Source organism: Schistocerca gregaria, chromosome 5 (genome assembly GCF_023897955.1).
Source record: "Schistocerca gregaria isolate iqSchGreg1 chromosome 5, iqSchGreg1.2, whole genome shotgun sequence".
NCBI classification, from domain to species: domain Eukaryota; kingdom Metazoa; phylum Arthropoda; class Insecta; order Orthoptera; family Acrididae; genus Schistocerca; species Schistocerca gregaria.
The window spans coordinates 78,427,798-78,445,384 of NC_064924.1; the positions used below are offsets into that span (position 1 = coordinate 78,427,798).

The 17,587-nt window shown below is 42.1% G+C and overlaps 1 protein-coding gene across 1 annotated transcript in view; it reads right to left on the bottom strand.

Annotated features, from left to right (window-relative positions):
- The window catches only part of LOC126272930 (lachesin-like), a 2,822,604-nt gene extending 2,810,318 nt beyond the window's left edge, over positions 1-12,286 (bottom strand). The window contains exon 1 of the mRNA XM_049976227.1: positions 12,155-12,286. The gene's annotated coding sequence lies outside the window, so the exon portion shown is untranslated. The remainder of the gene's footprint in view (positions 1-12,154) is intronic.
- Between the last annotated feature and the right edge of the window lie 5,301 nt (positions 12,287-17,587).

Consider the following 17,587-nt stretch of genomic DNA (forward strand, 5'->3'; position numbering starts at 1 on the left):
ATAAATTTAACGCATGGAAGGAGCTACAACTGAGCACAGAGTTTAACTCTGATATCTGCTATTAGCACCAAAGCGTGGCCCAACTAACAAGCTCTTGACGGGAATTATCACCATAATTTCTCAGGCAAAATTAACATAATAATTCATTACATTTTTGCTGATAACGGTGCACTTACCATCGACATTAGCTGATTCCTAACTCAAACAGCATCGCAAAATCAGTGCTCTCAGCACGCTATACTCACCCATCGCCGACTGGAACTGAACTGTCTTCAGGTAGCCACGTCCCTGTCTCCCTAATGCGTGTGAGGCCATTGTTCCTCCCACGCTCAACAGAGAGACACCTGAGAAGGAATCAGTGACTGCGCACGGGACATGCGTACAAGAAACCGAAATTTTACCCCAACTACTAGACCAACGCAGCATGTGATTCGCCAGTTCTGTTTGAGCAAGAAACCTAACGGCAGTAAAGAGTAAGCAAAGGGAAAAAACCAAGTTGGGAATGCTACATAGAAGAGCCAGAGAGAGATCCTTTCTGTCTGAGGAAAGGAGTCTGCTGGTAACTTTCCGTTGCCACTGCAGAGACAAGGAGGTGGAAAGGTGTCCATGACGGATCTCCACTGCATGTCCGCCGTCAGACCAACTAATACAAAGAAATAATCCAAAATCTTTCCTAGTGTGTGCAGAGACTAGCAGAGCACTCAAAGTGTTTAAAATAAGATCACATTATTATATAAACTAATGATGATTCAATCTAAGAAGGTATGACTATATTCTTCTTACCAAATATCTAGGCGTAACATCGAAAAGCAACAGGAAATGGATTGGGGTAATTCTATGCACATAAAAGGATAACGCGTACAAAACTCTTGCACGACGCTGTTTTGAGAAGTGGTTGAAATCACCAGGTTGGATTAAAGACAGACATGGAAGTAATTCAGAGACTTACTCCTACATTCGTTATCAGTAGTTTCGATCGACACGGGAGTGTTACATAAATGCTTCGTGAACCCAAATGTGAGTCTCCAGAAAAATTATGTTTGGCAATATACCACTGAGAAAGTATAAAGAACCGGCATCGCATCTGTGAGAACGATCCTACTGTTGCCGACATACATATCGTGTAAGGAACGTGACGACATGATAAGGGAAATCGGGGTTCTTATATAGATACCCTGTTTTCCATCGACGCTTTAGCGAGCGGAACGGGGAAGGTAATGCCAAGCAGTATAACCAAGTACCCATCGCCACGCGCTCTGTGGTAGATTACAGAGTATGTATGCAGATGTTAGAGAAGATGAGGTCATTACAGATGGAGCACAAACTCGGGCTGGGAAAGGGTGCCTATTTCAAATAAGAACCACAAAAATATTTCCTTTAAGCCATTTTCGAATATCTCGGGAAACCTAAATTTGTACAGACTGATGGCTACTGTCGTCCTCTCGGGTGAGAACGCAGGGTCTTAATACTACTTGGAGTTTTATTTTGGGTACCCCAAACACTTTTTGATCTAATTGTAGTTTCTGCGTCAATAATGGGTCACACACAGTGTTTCGATGATATGTTGAAATTACTGCTACAGAACTGCAATTATGCTCAGATAAATCAATAGATGTTTAAGTTCTTTGTACCTCTGTCACTATTATTGCATAAAATGTCCCCATTATACTTCATTTAAACCATAAAATGTTGTCTCACCGTTTCTAAATATGAAAGAAATAGCGTTTAAGCTCTCTGCAGATATCCCATAGACGAAATTTAAAGGACTGATCAAGAAGGTAAAATGTCAGCCCGTGGTCAGAGTCACAGTGTATTATGGAAAACCTGTGCTTGTTAGCTACTTGCTTAATGTTTACGGAAGGAAAGCCTGCATTAGCAACTTGTTGTTGAATCAGCTCCGCATATGAGAACCACAGAACTTGTAATCCGGTCCAGAGCTTCAGTAAGTGAAGGTACAAAGTCCGCTCGGTCAGTATCGCTAGTCCCACAAACCTCGAAACAACGGAGGCCCCTACTGTCATGTCGACATACGTGAGAGTCGTGTAAGGAGGCGAGATCAGTTCGCATGTGTAGCGGCAGTAGATGAATGATCAGCTGCCAGTGTGTTATTCTGCTACAGACTCGCAGATTAATAGGCGAAGTGTAAATTAAATTTGTTTAATTGATATCCCACTCAAACTGTCAATTTCACGTACTGATATGATACTACAGAATATATAAATTAATTTACTTTCATGCCGGTTTGTGCTTCGATGCATGTCTCATGGTCACATACTTCTGACTGACTATTGTAAGCTTGTAGGTCCTCGTGGTATCTCGAAAAATCGAGGGGAACTTTGGATACATTTTTCGGACGTGTTGGTTAGAGAACGTAAACAAGTATTCAGAAGAAGTATCATGCTCAGTAAACAATTCAGACGTAGGAAAACTAAGTATTCTCTGACAAAACAATATTTTGTATACAGCAAACGTGACGCTTCGAAAATAGCACGCTGATTCATAACAACGCAATTGTGTGTGCATGTACAGACTGTGGTGTAACACGCATTTCATCTTGGCAGTGTATTGACTGTTAAATTGCATCGAGAGTAAATGCGTTTATGTGAATGCTGTTTATTTGTTAATTTATAACGGCCACTTCGTGCTATTCATTATCCACTACTGTTTCACGAAGTTACATAATACGTCTTTAGATATTTCTGCCATGAACAAATAATGAAAACTGTACAGCGAATCAATGGCACGTATCATTATTATTAGTGTGCGTAGATGCAAATTATTATTCGGCTCTCTGTTTACTTACGTTGCGTAACGAGAATGCTTCATTGCATCAGCTACGGGCCCGTTCGGTGCTTGTTGTTTTGTTGCCTTTTGTTCGGATACCGGGGAGAGTGCAGTGGAGCCCCAGCTATTCTTGGCTGTAATGTGCATGGGAGATGGTGGAATGTGGAATTCAGTTGTAGGGAGGGCAGCTACCGGAAGTACGCAGCGCGAGAATTTTTGGTATGTTCCAGGGTACTTTTTGTCTGAATGTGTGCTCGAAAGTGCGGCTGAGTAGGTATCTGTGTAACTGAAGTTTTCGATTGTGTCATGGTACACGGTCAACGACTGATAGTAATAACTACGCTAACATAGAGACAATGGCGTGGTTCTTCCAAACTGCACTATGTCGTTTGCAGTAAAATCTACTGGCCAACGCTATACACGTCTCATTAAAATATAGAGAGATATTCCAACTATAAAAGATCGTTAGCCCCTACTCGTCTTTAGACCGAATTAACACCGTAGTGTCAACTGACTGAATCGCCATACTTTCTCTCGGGGTGATTATGTCATTTACTGCAGCAAAAGCTTTCTTAAATCAGGGCTACTGAGCCACTTTTCCAAACTGATCGCCAATGTAACAAACAATGATACTAGATCAACGTAAAAAGGAACGACATTGCACAGTTTCTGTCATTGATTCCTTTATGATTATTTCCCTCACTATGATCAGTTTTTTCAAGCGTTTATCACGCTTTTGCGACCGTTGTGGACAATGGTAGAAAATTATTTCAGTTATTACAACAGAGTAAACAGTTGTATATACTTTGGTGATGCCGAAATGTGTGTGTCAGAATTTTAAATTTCGAGGGTGTTTCACTTAACTATGTTTGGAAAAAACAAAGGAAGCTGCCCTATATGATTTATTCTTTTTATTTATATTTCGTGATTTGTGAACTATGATTTTAGTCAAGAGTAAACTAATTGTGTCGAGGGAGTAATTAATCAAAAAATAGAACAAATGCTTGCTTCGTCGTAGGATACTGAGCGACAATGGAGATGTGTTTTACCTACACAGTTCGTAAACAAAGAACGAGTCTGTTATAATAAACAACGAGTGTCTTTCTATCATTATGGAAGTGTAAAGGTGAATTTCATGCCATAATAGTTACAAAATCGCTAAAGCTGACTTCAGCCTAATGTATCAAGCATAAAACTTATAACGATCCCCAAAACTTAAACTTTTAATATCATATCCCTACTATAGAAACGTTTGGCGGGTAGTTTCCTTACACGAGTCTGTAACTTAATTAACTATTTGTGTCGTAATGTGGCACGGCTTTAGCAATATAGCCATTGAATCTTCTCGGCTACAGGAGCTGGGATCAAAATGCGGGAAATCGACGAAGAAGTAATAGAAATGACAACAGAAATTTTTCACCAAACCTCATGCTGATACGATTCACTGTCGCACATTTTTCAAATATTATTTCTTACTTCAATCGACAATGTTTCACAAAAAGCACTGATTTCTACCAGTGACATTAAATTTTGGCATCTAATATTGGTTTGCTGGAATGTTAGCTTGTCCTAGTAATTACCTTAATTTCACAGACAGTTATTGTTACATGGTTCATGCCTATATCATGTGAAATTGGATCAGAGTATTTTCATTCGTTAGTATTTATAAGAAGTTACATACGAAACTTACATTTCGAGACTGTTTTTATAATTCGTAGGGCTGACCTTTCCATTGCCAATATTAATAGTTGGTTCTCTTTTGGTACGGCAGAGTTATCAGACGATACGAAGTCATACAATTATAACTGACAGTCAGTTCCGAATGAACACCAGTAAGCAGCTAACTACAGTGAGTATGCAATAGGTACCATAATGTTGCTACGAAACTATACATTACGAAAAAGTGAATTGATTTGAAAACTTTTTGCATGTGATTGTAGTAAATTTTCCTACATCATTTTGTGTGGCAAGTAAAAATATATGTTTCTTTGTGTATGTATTTCAAAACAGTTTATCTGACGTTATTCGTGATTATGACGCTGGCCATATTCTGCAAGTATGCGATTCGTGGGTATAGTAAGAAGGAAAACTCTGGGTATCAGCTTTGAGGAAGAGATACTTTGTGAACTAAACAACAGAATTGAGAATTAAAAGGTTAAAAACTAGGAGGGAAGGACGCTAAGTAAACTAACAGATGAACTGGAAAGTTTTTCAGGATAAGATACGGCCGTTTGCTTAGCTTACAGGTGGTAGCAATCGCCACAAATCTTCCAGTGCCTCGTTAACACAGCTGGAAAACTCCTCCGTGTCCGTTTTTTGATGTTGTTTACCTGCTGTTATTTGCTTCGATTCGATGACAAAAGAGAATGTGAAATCCTCTGACACTTCCGAGAGAAAGTAATCTCACTATGTAATCCCGTAAAGATGTGCAGGAAGTTGCCTTGTTTGTGGACCGATGTTTTTAATGTTCAGAGCTAAACCCAAGTGGGGAAAATAAAGCAAACACGATGAGAGGTTCGTTCGTTGTTAGACATTACGTTGGCACATAACGGTGGATGAGTGAACCCCAGAGAAAGGGAAAAAAGGAACTAATATCAAGTTTATTGTTCTTTCACCGGGATGTGGCAAATGTTCTCTGATTTATTGAGTGCTGAATGTATAATGATTTCATCTACAGCACTTAACGTGCTAGTATAGCGTTGATGTGGCCCATAATTGTTATATGACGAGTCCACGGCAGCTGAACTACAGATAATAGCGAACTTTCGCTCTCACGTCAGTTTCTCCGAAAAATGAACTACCTGTTCATTCAAATACGAATCCTGGTAACTGCAGCCATTATGTGTAGACAAAGATTTTTCATCGCACAGCTCAATTGCTTCACCAATATAATGTACTGACGGAAAAAGAAACCAGTTATTTCTCTATATCCAAGGCATAAATTTTCTTTCTGAGATTTTCTGTTCTTCTTAGGCTCAAAAATTATGAAAATTACACTGTAACGGCGGAGAATCTGAGAGAAACTAGCACCATACTCAATACCTGAACACGATGCAACTGAAACAGCAACGCATTGATATGTAACATTAATGAGCGAAAACGGGTAGGTGCAATACGTAAGTACACGTCAGATTATTCTGAACACCTGCTCCAAATCGATACCATCCTCAAATGATTCAAAATACTCTGTTCAAAGACAGACGACATTCGTGTATAAAAGTTGCGCATAAAGAAATAATAAAGTCTTTCCATTAAAACATATGTTAGGAAAGATACAGAGCGTTGTAATATGTCGTACGATAAATTTGTCAAAAACTTAGATATTGAGGAATTTTTCCACTAAAATAATACATTTCCTTTTATATTTAGTGGCGCTTAGGTAAAATATTATATAGAAATGGAGGAATAGGAATACGAAAAACACTCAAATTTGTCCCGTAGCTACTGTTTCAACGGGTTACCCATTCATGTCAGTGAGGAATGAAACTATTGACGTTTCGCATAGGTTGAGGTGTTTTTGTGCATAAACGCTATTTATTTCTTTGGAGTAAGTCGCGCTATGATTATTACTGTCTATACGCGACGTTTGAAGCCCGCACTTTAGCGACGTAACTCAGCACTTTCTACCCTTATGCGACGTTTAGAGCTGAGAGGGCGGAAGGGACCAAGGCGATTAAGGATGAGCCCGGCAAAGTTTTAATTTAATGGTTACCTGCAAGCATGAATAAATAATCAGGAAACCTTCGAAATTTATGAGGGCTATGCGGAGACTTTATCGTACATAAAGACCATTTCGTCGCTTCTCGTAAAAGGAAGACAAATAGTCCTGCATAACACTGAGGGGTCTGAAAGCGTGTTACTTAAATCCAGTTAATAAAATATAGGGCATTAAACATCAAACGATCAGTGATATATTTTTGTGCTACTGGTTTTCTAGTTTGGATCTCGTAAGTTAAAGTTTTACATCGGGTTCCCGAGTAGCTTCGAAAACAGTTATCACGTATTGGAACGAATGAAGTTCCAGCAGTACCTATCATATAGCTACCGCGAATGTCATATAAAGCTCTAAAAGAGTATGGGATTTGATCTCTGATTCAAATATAACAGTGTCTGATGATATAACCACCGTTTGACTGTACAACAGGTTTTATTCCACATCGTATACTTCGGCCTGAGGCCATTTTCAAGTGTTACCAGTATCAAAAATCAAGAGACTTGAGTAGAATACAACTCACTGTTTTGAGTGGATAAGTCATGCTAATTGCCAGTAAGATAGCATATTACACAAATTCTCGGGTTTACTTTTGACAAAACTGGTTTGAATTACCGAAGATACGTATTCTGACAATGACCTGTATTATACTGAAATCTAATGATTTTTGATACTTGTAACACTTGCAAATGGCCTCAGGCCGAAGTATACGATGTGGAATAAAACCTGTTGTTCAGTCAAACGGCGATTATATCTTTCATGACTGTGACTCCGCACCAAAGTAAAATCATTAAAAATAACAGCTCCCATGCAAAGTATAAAATTTTCATCTATTACATCTGATCCAACACAACCTTGATTAACACTAAATGCAATAAAGTACTTGCCATTTCGAAAGATAATCAAACTAACTGACTGAATATGTGAACTGAGAAAGTAGTTTGAGTGACACCTCAAATATCTTCTCAGTTCTGTTCGCAATGCAGACGATAGCTATGGTTTCAGCAGGTATCATACAATCTGCCAAAATTGCAGTTCTAATATTTTTAAACGGGAAATTGTATTTAGCGTAACAATCACGCAGAAAAAACTTCTTCATAACAATCGATTACAGGATTCCTCAGCAAAATATAGTTTAATGTCCCCATAATCTGACGCCACATTTCAAGTGCGCGCGCGCGCGCGGGTGTGTGTGTGTGTGTGTGTGTGTGTGGTTACTTACACGAACAATAATTTCTTGGCTATGCCACAATACCGGTATTCTAGAAAATACTTTAGTAGCGTGTGCACAAATTTCAGCTGTCTGCTCTCCGCAATATCCTTTCTTTCAGGAGTGCTAGTTCTGCAAGGTTCGTAGGAGAGATTCTGTAAAGTTTGGAAGGTAGGAGACGAGGTACCGGCAAAAGTAAAGCTTTGAGGACGGGGCGTGAGTCGTGCTTGGGTTGCGCAGATAGTAGAGCACTTGCCCGAGAAAGTCAAATTTCAGCTATGTGATTGAAAGATAGATCACATTCCGTGCAGTTCAGAAAAATGTCTAACATAAGATTTAGTGCATGTATCATCTCCAGATTATAGCTATCCTCTGCAATAGGCGATGCATAGTTGCAGTGTTTTTGTTCTCCATTTTGACAGCTACTGAAATTTCTATAGCCAAAGCATTCGCTTTAATAAATTAGACCCATCAAGCATATTTGGTCGATCCTTGCTTCCAATTTTCTGACTCGTTATGGTTTCTAAGCTGGTATACTGCACGCTAGAAATATACATGAGAAAGTAAGAAGCGTTTGCAAAAGACGAATGGTGTTCAGAGGATTTGGTATGTGGTTTCTTTTTAAACACGTTCTTTTCTGTGTTATCAAGTTTTTGGGAACACAAAACATTTATGTATCTATTCCTGTGTACCTGCCACACTTATAGGTTAATACGTAACTATTCTCTTTTATATGGTTACGGGTAAGCTATGGAGTTATGTATTTCTCATGAAGGACCACGCATTCTCCACAAAATTTTAAATTGGGAAGCCGCTACAACGTAAATCAAAGTTTCTTATTAAACTAGTAGGTTTCGTGAAAACCAATGAAGCCATTTCTTCAGACACAAAAACCTGAAAATAAGAGCCCGGAATGTACTGTGCAAAAAATTAGTGGAGTGATGATTAGGAAACAAATTGACAGTTTCTGCTGCTCCGTATTCAACAAACAACGAAAGTAAATGATGGTACAGCTTATCACTCTTCTTCCATTGGCTTCTTTAATACTGGTATGAGGTTATCTACATATTATGTACGTTACTTCCGTTGGACAAACATGACTGCTTCAGTCTTCGCACAAGGTCTTCAATCTCCGGTATACTAAATTTCGTGTGATACCCTGAAGTATAGCACAGACATGTGCAGGCGGGGCATGAATAGTTCGTATGGATTGTTCTCGTTTGCGCTGTTTGCAGTGACTATCATAACGTAAAACGTTTACGTGCTACGCATTTCTTACACATTTTTTCTTTTTGTTTATGAATTCGAATTTTGTCTCTTTTTCGTTTTCCTGAAATTTTGAAGTAACGGATGGCATGGCCCTTAGGCAATAAATTGTTATGTGTAGAAATGTTAATCACATTTAAGGAAGTTTATGTTGTTGAAGTAGTTGCACATAAGGAAAACGTAGCGATTTTAGACCGCCTTTTGAGATTGGACTTGACGCGACAGGGGACATCAAGGAACGAAATGGCGAAAGCTGAGGGGCGATACACCACTGCAGATTTTTCTCGAAACCAGTAGCGGTTGTTACTATGATGTCACATTCCACAGGATTCCATCTTAATGAATCACGAGCTTCGTGGCGCTTTGAAGGAGAGTCGTTCCATTCTATCTGACGGTGTCTGACACACTGATAAAGAACTTCCGTTTAATGTAATAAAACTGTAAACAATGTGTTAAGGTGGAGACCTGTGATTAAAACTTGACGCTGTTAACTCCACTCAACATGTTTCAAGTAAAACATTTGTATGGTGTGATTTACTCTGACCTATATTTGCATCAGCGTCGGCTTAACTAACAAGCCGAGCAGATCCAACCCAACAACCGCTGTTCCCTCTAGTAACCGACTCCGAACTAACCACGCTATAGTTCAAGCACAGTTGTAGAGGAAAACTGAATAATAATCGAAGTGCGTGAGGATTGATGGAACACCTTCTACATCTACGTGATTACTCTGGTATTCACAATAAAGTGCCTGGCAGAGGGTTCAATGAACCACCTTCAAGCTGTCACTCTACCGTTCCACTTTCGAACGGCGCGCGGCAAAAACGAGCACTTAAATTTTTCTGTGCGAGTCCTGATTTCTCTTATTTTATCGTGATGATCATTTCTGCGTTTGCAGGTGGGTGACAACAGAATGTTTTCGCAATCGGAGGAGAAAACTGGTGATTGAAATTTCATGAGAAGATCCCGTCGCAACGAAAAACGCAATGATTCATGTCTCAGTTCTCATGTCAGTGACACTATCTCCCCTGTTTCGCGATAGTACAAAACGACCTTCAGTCGTGTGTTTTTGAAGTTTTTTTATTACGTGCGAGTAGTTTTCGTGACACAGTTCAATAAGTGGGTCAAAATCAACTGCCAATCCTCCCATCCACAATGCTGAGTTGATTTTGATTAAATTATTACCAACTGAGGGCGTGATAATGGTGAATTGTTGCACCGAAACCGATCTCATTGAATAAAAAAACCTTAAAAACACGCAGCTGAAGGTGGTTCCACCAATACTCACATACTAACCAGCCCTCGTCCCGTTTCCCACTGAACATGGACACATGAAACAACCGCATGCCTGCTCTCAAAATAAAAGAGAAATAACTATTTTTGAATGTAACAGAATAGTAAGGAGTAGCGCTTATGTCCGGAAAATCCACCGAAAATACTTCATGAATATAAGAAAAAGAGGCATATAGACGGCCATTATGTTGAGCATATTTGTAATAACACAGAAAGTTTAGAATGTGTGTTGGAGTGAATCTTCGGCTGTTCACATGTATGCCATATATAGTGACGAGAATATTTAATAACAACCACTCCACGATCTTTTGCGACGTTTGAAAAATTTGGAGACGCTTAATATTTGATGTCGCGGAACTGAATGTAAAATGGGAAGGTGCACCATACAATTAGATCTATACTCGCAATTTTGATCCAAACGTTTAACGCCACCTGCGGTGTAGGCTACATGAACTCCGCAGGTTGGAATGTCGGTTAGACTGACGCTTCGATTATGTTGCCTTAGACGACACACACGTTGCGTGTGCCCTATTACAAGGTATTTCCGCTATTAAAAACCCAGAATGCGGGTGCGATACTCAATAACATTCAATCCATTTTTTCTGGAAAGAGTTGGTCAATTTTTAATGTGATATAATCGGACTGTTACCACCACGGCAACTTACAGAGCAGTAAACAAGTCTTCTACTGTGAAATTCTGGCGAAGGCGATTCTGAGATGTAGAACAGAGTACGCAGGAATAATCTGTGCTAATTCGTATTTCCACACCCCTCGCCAACCTCTTACCCTGCGGTCCTATTTTTGACGCAATTCTGCTGATATTTTCACAAGGAAAAGCTAATCGCGCGCTTACCTTTGAGAGGTCTTAAAAGATTGATAGTTAATTAATATTTCGCGTAATAGCGCGGAATTGACGATAAGGAGACATCGCAGATATTTCTCAAGCTTAGGTATGACACTGTAGACATTTAGGGATGCATGAGACCAACTAGTGTGTGTAATATACGTTTACCCTAAAGTAGAGCCTTGACATTGAACTATTTCCGCCGCGAGACTGCCATCCCTGATGTTACATCGCATTACACGAAACTTATCGACGGACTAGTGTTGTAGGGGTTTTGACAGCAATCCCTCGCGATTGTGGGTGGTACGACACCTGTACAACGTGCGATTCAATTTCTGTTTGGCGTGAGGGAACAATAAACTACAAGATGGAGTTAGAACATCCAAATAAATCCTGTCTTTCGAAATTTTGCTGAATATAGGACTTTGAATATGGAACGTCAAGAGTAGTGGATCATATTTACAATGGTCTCAGCAGCTTTATTAGAATTGCACTGAGACGTTGACCTTTATCCCGAGAATCACAACTTGTTAACATGTTCCATTCTGGTGGGGTAGATATTTCAAAGACAGCGCAGTTTTAGTCGTATGTTGGCTTGGGCAATATACATAGGGGTGTATGAAAATATTGAGTCTATTATTATTTATTATGCTATTACGCAAGGATTGAGCAGATCGAATGTGAAGTAGTTGGGGTTGTTTTGTAGTACCATCGAGTTCCACGGCATGTCCGCTATTATAATTTCGGTACTGAGTAACTGCCTTCCACTGGGTCTGATAGTGTTAGAAAAATACTGAATGTCCATTATGGTTTGGGATAATAGAAGTGTAGACAACACTGTAGCGTTGACGTTTTCTGCGCAGTTCCGCAGAAGATACTTTACTGGTGTAGAAACAAACGAAGGCAGGGTGTGCACAGTGCCTGGCAAGTTCTCAGGCAGTCCGGCGATCTCGACGCACAACAATGACAACTCGGCGATTGTCGCCGCAGCTTGGCGAGGCCGGGAGTTAGCGGCCCCGTGGCTAGCCGTCAGCCGTCCGCCTACCTTGGGGTGTGTGGCGGAGGGCGGCTTAGCGGCCGGGGGCGGGCGTCGCATGGACCACGCGACCGGAGCGGAGCGCAACACACGCGGCGAAAGGCTGCACGGCGTCCACGGCTGGCGGGCGCGCAGCACGCACTGGCGCGCCGCGACGCCACCCCCGCCGCCCCGCCGCCCCCTCCGCCCCCGCCACCGACGCCGCCGGCGCGGGCCGCGTGCGCCGAGCGCCCCCGACCGCCGCCGACGCGAGCCGAGCGCCGGGACGGCGGCGCCGCCTCCGGCCGGCCCTGTTGCTTCCGCCGCGCAGACCTGATGCTCGGCTGCACTGGAATGCAATTTCATCAAGTACAAACGCTCTTTGTTCAAACCTAAACCCTGTCTGCCCGCGCCAGCCTGGCAGCGCCCGGCAACAGCCTGCGCCACATCCCAAACACGTACGAGCACACACGAGCAACAAACACACACGAGCCTGCGTGCCTTGGGCGCAACGAGCAGCACGGTTCGGCTGGGTGGTCGCATCCCCTCCCCGAGTCTCGCTCCCTACTTTCGTTTCCTAACGAGAAAGTGCTACCAACTTTCTTTTATCTTCTTCTATGAACAGCCGTGCGATCCGTCCTTGAGCAGACAGAATATGTATTTACGGAGAATACTCGTTCAGGCGCGGACGTGGGCTTCGTGTTGCAGGTCATCAGCAAGCGTCGGACGCCTCGTTCGCCCCGAAAATCCTGGAACCTCTCCGTTTGCCCTGCGTTCCATGTCCCACACGGGACCCGCAGCCCACTCTTCATTTTCGTAAATATTAGTGGACACAGATTTCATTGCGAGGTTGGTTTGAATAAGTCTGGTAAATTCCCGCGGCAGAAAGGGAACATTTTTATTCCGTCTTAAGAGGATGTAGATGAAGACGAAAAAGGAGATATGATACTGCGTGAAGAGTTTGACAGAGCACTGAAAGACCTGAGTCGAAACAAGGTCCCGGGAGTAGACAATTCCTATAGAACTATTGACAGCCTTGGGGGAGCCAGTCCTGACGAAACTCTACCATCTGGTGAGCAAGATGTATGAGACTGGCGAAATACTCTCAGACTTCAAGAAGAATATAATAATTCCAATCCCAAAGGAAGCAGGTGTTGACAGATGTGAAAATTACCGAAATATCAGTTTAATAAGTCACGGCTGCAAAATACTAATGCGAATGTTACAGACTAATGGAAAAACTAGTAGAAGCCGACCTCGGGGAAGATCAGTTTGGATTACGTAGAAATGTTTGGCACACATGAGGCAATACTGACCCTACGACTTATCTTAGGAAAGGCAAACCTACGTTTGTAGCACTTGTAGACTTATAGGAACCTTTTGACAACGCTGACTGGAATACTCTCTTTCAAAATACAGGGAGCGAAAGGCTATTAATAATTTGTACAGAAACCAGATGGCAGTTATAAGAGTCGAGGGACATGAAAGGGAAGCAGTTGTTGGGAAAAGAGTGAGACAGGGTTGTAGCCTCTCTCCAATGCTATTCAATCTGTATATTGAGCAATCAGTAAAGGAAACAAAAGAAAAATTCGGAGTAGGTATTAGAATGCATGCAGAAAAAATAAAAACTTTGAGGTTCGCCGATTATATTGTAATTCCCTCAGACACAGCAAGGGACTTGCAAGAGCAGTTGAATGGAATAGACAGTGTCTTGAGAGGAGTATATAAGATTAACATCAACAAAAGCAAAACGAGGATACTGGAATGTAGTCGAATTAAGTCGGGTGATGCTGAGGGAATCAGATTAGAAAATGAGACACTTAAAGTAGTAAAGGAGTTTTGCTATTTGGGGAGCAAAATAACTGACGATGGTCGAAGTAGAGAGGATATAAAATGTAGACTAGCATTGGCAAGGAAAGCGTTTCTGAAGAAGAGAAATTTGTTAACATCGAGTATAGATTTAAGAGTCAGGAAGTCGTTTCTGAAAGTATTTGTATGGAGTGTAGCCATGTATGGAAGTGAAATATGGCCGATAAATAATATGTACAAGAAGAGAATAGAAGCTTTCGAAATGTGGTGCTACAGAAGAATGCTAAAGATTAGAAGGGTAGATCACGTAGCTAATGAGGAGGTATTGAATAGGATTGGGGAAAAGAGAAGTTCGAGGCACAACTTGACTAGAAGAAGGGATCGGCTGGTAAGACATGTTCTGAGGCATCAAGGGATGAGCAATTTAGTACGGGAAGGAAGCGTGGAGGGTAACAATCGTAGAGGGAGACGAAGAGATGAATACACTAAGCAGATGCAGAAGGATGTAAGTTGCAGTAGGTACTGGGAGATGTAGAAGCTTGCACAGGATAGAGTAGCATGGAGAGCTGCATCAAACCAGTCTCAGGACTGAAGACCACTACAACAACAAAAACAATGGATGGTAAGATTAATTATTCCAAGGATCGTAGAAAGACTTTCAGCAGTGGACAGCGTACAGCTTGACAGGTTGCAGCACTCCACCTGTACCGTCGGCAACCCATCTGGGACAACAACGTCGTTGCCTAAGGCCACGGAGCCGCTCTGCACTAGAAAACTGTTTTGCAGAAGTTCAAGTACGGGGCCGTAAAACCGCCACCAGGTGTTGCGAGCCCGTGTGGAAGTATGTGAATCCGCGACACACCAGACCTAAAACAGTCTGTGCAGTATCCTTCCACACGACAGTATTTGGGCCCGCGCACCGCCGTGCTGAATTTCATTTCGAGCTGGAGCTACAGACGGACGTCCACCTAACTACAACGCCGCTGCCTGATGCCGATCGCCTGCCTCCTCAACGGGCGCACCCTGGCTTCTGCTGCTCCAACAACGGTCCACTCTTCGTGGATGGATGTCGTGAACTGGTTCACAAACAATACTGACTGACTGTATTCTGCTTTTCCAAGGATCTGTGTCACTGTGCACGCACTGAAAGTAAACTGTTGTTGAACTTGGTTTTATGGCCGAGCGGTTCTAGCCGCTTCAGTCTGGAAACGCGCGACCGCTACGGTCGCAGGTTCGAATCCTGTCTCGAGCTTGGATGTGTGTGATGTCTTTAGGTTAGTTACGTTTCAGAAGTTCTTAGAGCTAGGGGACTGATGACCACAGATATTAGGTCCCATAGTGCTCAGAGCCATTTGGACCTATTTCTTTCTTTTTTTTTTTTTTTTTTTTTGGACTTGGTTCTCACGTGCAGGAGTAGAAACTTATAAATACACTACTGGCCATTAAAACTGCTACACCAAGAAGAAATGCACATGATAAACGGGTATCCATCGCGCAAATATATTATACTAGAACTGACATGTGATTACATTTTCACGCATTTTGGTGCATAAATCCTGAGAAATCAGTACCCAGAACAACCACTCTGGCCGTAATAACGGCCTTGATACGCCTGGGCATTGAGTCAAACAGAGCTTGGATGGCATGTACAGGTACAGCTGCTCATGCAGCTTCTACACAATAGCACAGTTCATCAAGAGTAGTGACTGGCGTATTGTGACGAGTCAGTTGCTCGGCCACCATTGACCAGACGTTTTCAATTGGTGAGAGATCTGGAGAATGTCCTGGCTAGGGAGCAGTTGAACATTTTCTGTACCCAGAAAGGTCCGTACAGGACGTGCAACGTGCGGTCGTGAATTATCCTGCTGAAATGTAGGGTTTCGCAGGGATCGGATGAAGGATAGAGCCACGGGTCGTAACACGTCTGAAATGTAACGTCCACTGTTCAAAGTGTCGTCAATCCGAACAAGAGGTGACCGAGACGTGTAACCAATGGCACCCCATAACATCACGCTGGGTGATACGCCAGTATGGCGATGACGAAGACACGCTTCCAATGTGCGTTCACCGCTATGTCGCCAAACACGGATTCTACTATCATGATGCTATAAACAGAACCTGGACTCATTCGAAAAAAATGACGTTTTGCCATTCGTGCACCCTGGTTCGTCTTTGAGTACACCATCGCAAGGGCTCCTGTCTGTGACACAGCGTCAAGGGTAACCGCAGCAATGGTCTCGGAGCTGACAGCACATGCTACTGCAAACGTCGTCGAACTGTTCGTGCTGATGGCTGTTGTCTTGCAACCGTCCCCATTTGTTGACTCAGGGATCGAGATGTGGCTGCACGATCAATTACAGCCACGCGGATAAGATGCCTGTCATCTCGACTGCTAGTGTTACGAGGCCGTTGGGATCCAGCACGGCGTTCCGTACTATCCTCCTGGACCCACCGATTCCTTATTCTGCTGACAGTCACTGGATCTCGACCACCGCGAGCAGCAATGTCGCGTTACGATAAACCGAATTGGCGATAGGCCTTTATCAAAGTCGGAAACGTGATGGTACGCATTTCTCCTCCTTATACGAGTCATCACAACAACGTTTCACCAGGCAACCCTGGTCAGCTGCTATTTGTGTATAAGAAATCGGTTTGAAACTTTCCTAATGTCAGCACGTTTTAGGTGTCGCCATCGTCACCAGCCTTGTTTGAATGCTCTGAAAAGCTTATCTATGTCTACATCTATAGCCTACAATCCACCAGGAGGTGCATGTCAGATGATACGTCCCATTGTACAGTTATAAGACTTTCTTCCCGTTCCATTCACACATGGAGCGCGGAAAAAATTATTGGCATCTGTGCGCGTGCAGAAATTAATGTAATCTTATCTTTCCAATCGTTATGTGAGAGATACGTAGGGAAGTGTAGTATATTCATACAGTCACCACTTAATTTAGATACTTTAAACTATTTTAATAGACTTAACTAGGGATAGCTTACGTCTATCTTCAAGAGCCTTCCATTATGTCTACGACACTCTCCCACGGATCAGACAAACCGCTGACAATTTGTCCTGCACTTCTCAGTACATCTTTAATATGTCCTAGTAATGCTATTTGGTACGGGTCCCACACAACTGAGCACTATTCCAGAATCCGTCGCACGAGTAATTTGTAAGCAATCTTTGTAGACTCATTGCACTTCCCGAGTATTCTACCAATTAACCGAAGTCTATCACCTGTTTTACGAACGACGGAGCCAATGTGTTCATATCCCTACAAAGTGTTACACCTAGGTATTTGTCTGAGCTGGACGATTCCAGCAGTGCTGACTGATATTTAGGTCATAGGAAACTACGTTTTCGCGTTTTGTGAAGTGTAAAGTTTCACATGTCTGAGCGTTTAAAGCAAGTAGCCAATTTTTGCACCACTCTGAAATCTTATAAAGATCTGAGAATATTTATGCTGATTCTTTCAGATATTACTTCACAATAGATAACTGCATCATCTCGAAAACGTTTGAGGTTAGTATTAATATTGTCTTCAAAGTCATTAATATACAACATGAACAGCAAGCGTCACAACATATTTACTTGGATACACCTGAAATTACATCTACATCTGACGATGAGTCTCCATCGAAGATAATACGCTG